Source organism: Pieris rapae, chromosome 7 (assembly GCF_905147795.1).
Source record: "Pieris rapae chromosome 7, ilPieRapa1.1, whole genome shotgun sequence".
Taxonomy (NCBI): domain Eukaryota; kingdom Metazoa; phylum Arthropoda; class Insecta; order Lepidoptera; family Pieridae; genus Pieris; species Pieris rapae.
Window position 1 is genome coordinate 1,987,325 of NC_059515.1, and position 6,139 is coordinate 1,993,463.

Genomic DNA, 6,139 nt, shown 5'->3' on the forward strand with positions numbered 1-6,139 from the left:
TGTACCTACTCTACTCGAACAGCACAGCATCGGAAAGCTCCATTCCCCATTTGCTCTGCTTCTCTTCTCGAATTTCAGAAGAGTGATTCATTTGTGAAGCCTACGATGGACTGGTGTGATTTAAAAACTTACAGAGAAAAGCCGAAGATAAATATAATCTCTTTGATAGGAAAAGCTTTAAATTTAAATAAATGTCAAGTATAATTTAAACAATCTATTTGATATAGTTACCTACATAAAATCCATTTTTATCGTATTTCCAAAGAGCTTAAAGGCAAGGTCTTGATAGCACCCTGAACTCCATCTTTCAAACACAATTAAATCTTTCTTCTACTTTTCTACAAAATGAAACTTCGCACAAGTTTTTTCACTACTGTTACGTAAATATTAAGTTTACTGCGATAGATTATAAAAGCCTTTGTAGAATTAAAGTTTTCCGAAACTAAAACGCTTTGTAAATGAATGCACCTTTTATATATATAAAAAGGAATTAATTACGTTAATTGCGTTCCTTTCAGTAGAAGTTATGACCATTATAGCTTTATAAATTTGAAAGTTAGCGAAGCTTTTGTTGGTTCAAGTGCTATTATGTCCGTAAATGTCCATTCTGCGGTAATTGTACTAAAAGTGTAGACATATAAAATATAATGTTTCATACAAAGAAACGAATTGCGGACTCAAGTACTTTTCTTAATCAAATGCTGAATGAGACTATTTTCTCATAATAGCTTCAAAACCAATTTAAATTACTATAAAACTACATTTATTCATGAATAAACTATACCGTGATACTTATATAAAAATACATTTTCAAAAATCATACAAACTTTTTTACTTTATTTAAATTAAAAATAACCAAGTCATAACTTAACTCCTTAACATCGTCTAAAAAATCCAAAAATGGGGGCATTTAACAAAGCTTTTCTAATATTTATTATTATTGTATACATACATTAAAAATACAATACAGAAGTGACATAGTTTACCTGTTCACCAGGAAGTCGAACAAATTTTAAACTTATATACTAAGACCAATTATATAACATAAAATTATATTGCGCGCAACTTTGTAATTCCATAGCTTTTACTAAAAAAACTCTGTCTTTCTATCGCGTTTATCACAAGAGACAAAAGAGTTCATTACTTTGTATGAAGTGGCAATTAGGGAATTTTTATTATTTGACCTCATTAAAATATATACAAAAACCGTTTCCTAGGGTTCCCAAACAAGCCAAGTGAGAACGGATGTGTGCCATCTACGTGAATCCTTTCCTGACCCTTGACCTATCTGAAGATCCGCTTTTGTATATTGAGTCGCTCTGTTTATTTATTTTCTATTCAATTTTATATACGATACAGAAAATAAAACCTTTTTCATATATTTGAGAGTCTTGTCTTGAATTAATCATATATTTCGGTACTTGGATAACACTGATCGTTGTTGATTAACAGTAGGCAAAGACGTTCACCAATCAAAAACTATTAAACGACTCATTTATTTTATTTTACTTTTTTCTATTTTTACAGTAACTTAACAATCTAAAAACATAATATAAATATAACAAATAAAAACTTAAACTATTACCATTACAACCATAACACACCACACTGGCTCAATTCTTGTGAATTCAGCCAGTGTGCAACTAAATACATCTGTCTCACAAGCTATGTGTAATATTTAGGGTGCGCAAGACACACGTAAATGGTGCTTCTGTGAGTGTGGTTATACCCTACACAAACAAAGTTGGATACATTACTGGGTACACTCCATACAACCTGATGTAAATGCATTGCGAAAGAATAACATTGTCCCCAAAACTGTAGAGTGGATTAGGAAAGTGTTGGACTGGAACCGCAGGAAACTGATTAGTAGTTAACGGGGCTCTGTGCACCAGAATGGTTATGGCCCATCGCAAACAACCTTGGGCTATGTATATGGCATTTAATGTATATTTCTGTTTTTTGACGTTCATTATGTTACCTATATGAATAAATGATTTTTGATTTGATTTGATTTGATGTTATTGATAAGGGTCTTGTAACCAAAGAGCATGTAAGTTGTATGTTATATGAGTGATGACTAATGAGTTGTTTAACAATATAACTAATATATTCATTTTTCTCTGTGGCATGATAGCACCTCGTTATAACTACTTCTCGCTTTAAATATATAAATGAATGAAAACTAACTGCTAGTAAAGGCAGTGTTCTTTGTTAATACAACCTTTCACTGGTCTAGAATATATTGTTGCTGGAAAGAATTCTCGTAGCTATGCTATTAAAATAATTGGACTTTTCTATATAACAGCTACTTCCCATAGAAATAAACATTCTTGCTTTTATACAGGCCAGCATTATTTTGTTTTTATCAGGCGTAAAATATTTACCTTATATCCGATATAAAACTGTTAAAAGAATTTAAATATTAATGTTTTTAACAAAATTCTAGACGATATAATAAGGTATTTATTTTTAATACACGAATTTACAATATAATTAACCTTCATATTAATTATAATCATAATTAAAACTGGATAATTAAAAAAGATACAAACAAGAAGAAAATTAAATAGACACTTAGATTAAAAATGTATATATAGATGTATATAAATCAACTAGTCGATGCCCACGACTTCGTTTACATAGAATAAAGTTTATTTTAAGGTAAAAAAATATCTAATTGCTTTTCCATTTATGATATTATAAACTACCTTTAACTCAGCGCCATCTGTTAGAATTGTATCAAATAATAAACAAATGTTAATGTTATCGTAATTTTAGTAAGGATGCCTATTTTTTTTGAAAATGAAATATAGCCTATGTCACTCAGGAATGATGTAGCTTTCCAACAGTGAAAGAATTTTTCAAATCTGCCAAGTAGTTTCGGAGCCTATTCAATTCATACAAACAAACAAAAAATCAAACCTTTCCTCTTTATAATATTAGTATAGATATATATCTTCGTACTGACTTTTGACCCATGTAGGGCAGTAAGTAGGGTTCGATTTCCGGTAAAACAATAATTGTTTCTGGTTCGGAACTAAACCGAGAAAGCTTTTCGTAAGTTGAATGTAAATTTCATTTTGTACGTTTTCTGGTTTTCAAACTAACGAAACATGAAAATTTTATAAATGTATCAAAACCAAATTTTACTGAGTAATTTGAACTTTGTTGTCAGTGTTCAACGTGATTCTATGCTTCAATTCCCAAAGCAATTAATATATTTTTATCTCCATTACGCGTGATTTATTACCTCCATTTGTTTGCATGCAATGTACAAACTAACCATATCCTAACTGTAGAATGTTGATGAAAATATTTGAAATTTATTTTATGTTCGTATTTTTTTTTATTCGGAGGCGCAAACTAGCTGATGAGGTCTCTGGCAGAATGACCAGTGCTGTGGAACTTTCTGCTCCTCAGCATAATGCTGAACCAGTGTCATTTACAGTCAGCACACACGCCTTACATGCTTGAGACGAACCGAATGGGAAAAGGCAAAAAAAATTATATACCTCTCATTATATCTTTAATTTTTTTTTTCTTTTTGATTATTGTTATTTTGTGTGTTTATTTGTGTGTTTTGTTTGTAATAAATAATATGTCTATGTCTATTTGAAATTTTAATTACACGTGTAAATGAAATTAAAAAATTAAACAATAACAAGTATTTCTTAAGAAATTCGAGATTATACATTATTATCTTTGCAAATGGATGGAGGTTATCGTAAGTTCCTTGTATAATTACATACATCATCATGCTTTCTTGGCATTCATTTTTACGTTCTTGCTGCAAACTCATCTTAAAAGGTAAGCGGGCACTTCAATATTTTTATATTTTTACCAGCAAGCATCTTAAAGGTTAAAGTGGGAACAATGTTACTAACTCATTTTTTAATAGAATTAAAATGGATATATTTAGACTAAGTTTTAAGATAGTTGTTTGAGTCATAAATCTTAACTATAAGAGATTTGATTTTTATATATTTTTCAAATTAACTTAATTCTACTGGATTAGTAATTTGATATTCAAAATGTGTCAATATAAATAAAAATCTGCAAAGACTGCATACAATACTGGTACTTACATACTTCAGTACAAGATACGGAAACATCAAAGAGTTTTTTTTTCTAAAAGAAAAATGAAGAATGACGCTTTTAAAACAGGGAGTTTTTAGTAATATATTTTTTTTATATACAACTGCAATCAGTTATCAACTGTGAACTTTAACCAATAATGTTATCATTTCTCCGTATACATGTATTCTTATTATCGGTGGCAATTGCGTTTCCTATAGATAAATTGACTTGTGTTGGTCACATACAGCCTCTCAGTAGTAGTAATCTTTACAGCAATTGTCTTTGATTACGAACGCCAGCTAATGTACAGGATTATACTAATCCCATCGATATATCAACAAAAAATAAATTCTTAAAAAAAAATTAACAATATTCGCCTCTTTCGGTCAAATTCAGTCTACAGTGAGACAAAAAGAGACATGCTTGGAATAGATAAAACTGTATAATTTAGTTTTTATTTATCAATAAGAATTTGTGTAACCATTAAAGGTTCTTTATTTATTTATTTCTTTATTTAATTATTGTTTTTTTAAATATGGAACTCATAAGTCTTTTATATACTTAATTATTTTATTTGAATAACTTGTTATTACAGTTCCCACTTGTGCTAGAACTTAAACCTATCGCGAATATATAAAAAATTCACACACCTAATACAACAGAAATTTCAATATTTATTACAGAATGAAGGTCACATTGGTGCTGTTAGTTCTGGCGTGTGCCATTAGCCTCGCCTACGGAGACCTAGTCTGCGGTTCAAGCTACTGCAAAGAAAACCCATGCACGTCGAAAATCAGCGCAAAAGCCTGTAAAACGCCTGCGTTGTACCGAGCCAACCACGCTGGCAAATGTGCTTGCTGCCCGGCCTGCGTTACTTTATTATGTAAGATATACATACCTATAAAACAGTATATTAACTTGAAATTTCAGTATTCGATGTAGCGACATCTATGGCTACATCATTACGTTGACTGACTAACAACTTATTCGAACCGCTAAGGATATATACTTTTTCTTCACCACTGGGGCTAGTCAGTGGTTTGTCAAGGGTCCTTCTCGAAGGTTCCTCGAGTATGTTTCTCCCCGTGTGTTGGACACATAATGTGGACATTCATCACACGAGATTACGAGACGTATATTGTATAAATTTTTAAACAAGCGTTTATTTCAAAACTGCTTTTACCATTACATTGTTAGATTGAGTGACGAAAGCTATATTTATTTATAAATGAACATAAATCAAAACGAATCGCAAAATATGAAGTACAAAACTCTAAGAAGGATGAAACAATACCAGTTGTTTTTAAATTTATTCTACGAACTCTGAGAAAGGTTTTTATGGAGTGTACTTAAGCTTACTTTTAAAAGGCAACGCACTTGCGAGACCTTGGGCATTGAGCATGTTCATGGGCGGCGGTATCACTTAACCTCAGATGAGCCTCCAGCCCGTTTGCCCCCTTTTCTATAAAAATAAATATTTATGTAGCTTCTAAAAAGGTAGGCTTATTCATCATATTAAGGCCAAACCAAGTTAATATACATAAAACTATTTGTTTTTTCAGCTGAAGGAGCCGCCTGCAAGACTTACAGCAAGGAGTTAGGAGAAACTCCATCAGCAGTTTGTCGTGAACCACTCAAATGTCTGAAGGGTGTCTGCACCAAAGTCGCACCTAGATCCTAATTTGATAAAGCACTTTTATAATGTCTAAAATAATAAATAATGATAATAATATAAAAGTTTAATGGAAAGTAAAATTGATAACCAATTTTTGTACAGTACACCAATAAAATACTCTTTATCTCTTTAAATTTATATTTAATACCCAACAAAATAAATTAATTTTTTGGTTCATATGTAGGTATTATTAAGTTTAATGCCTTTAATTTGCCCTTATTCAAATACATCAATCGAATTACATCTTTTGGACTGAAGTTCTCATCTATCTCTTTTCATCACTATACGTACTATACTTACACTGTAAGAGACAAAAAAGCCTTTCAGAAAAGGCTGGTGTACTTTTATTGAATAACGAAGTTAGCTTTGAAAAACATACAGTTT

At 30.8% G+C, this 6,139-nt stretch overlaps 1 non-coding gene across 1 annotated transcript; it reads left to right on the top strand.

The window, feature by feature from the left end:
• The first annotated feature begins 3,653 nt into the window (after window positions 1-3,653).
• On the top strand, window positions 3,654-4,851 carry LOC110996499. Its single transcript, XR_006750354.1, has 2 exons — window positions 3,654-3,810; window positions 4,764-4,851. It is a non-coding gene; the product is annotated as an uncharacterized LOC110996499 (transcript).
• Window positions 4,852-6,139: the final 1,288 nt, after the last annotated feature.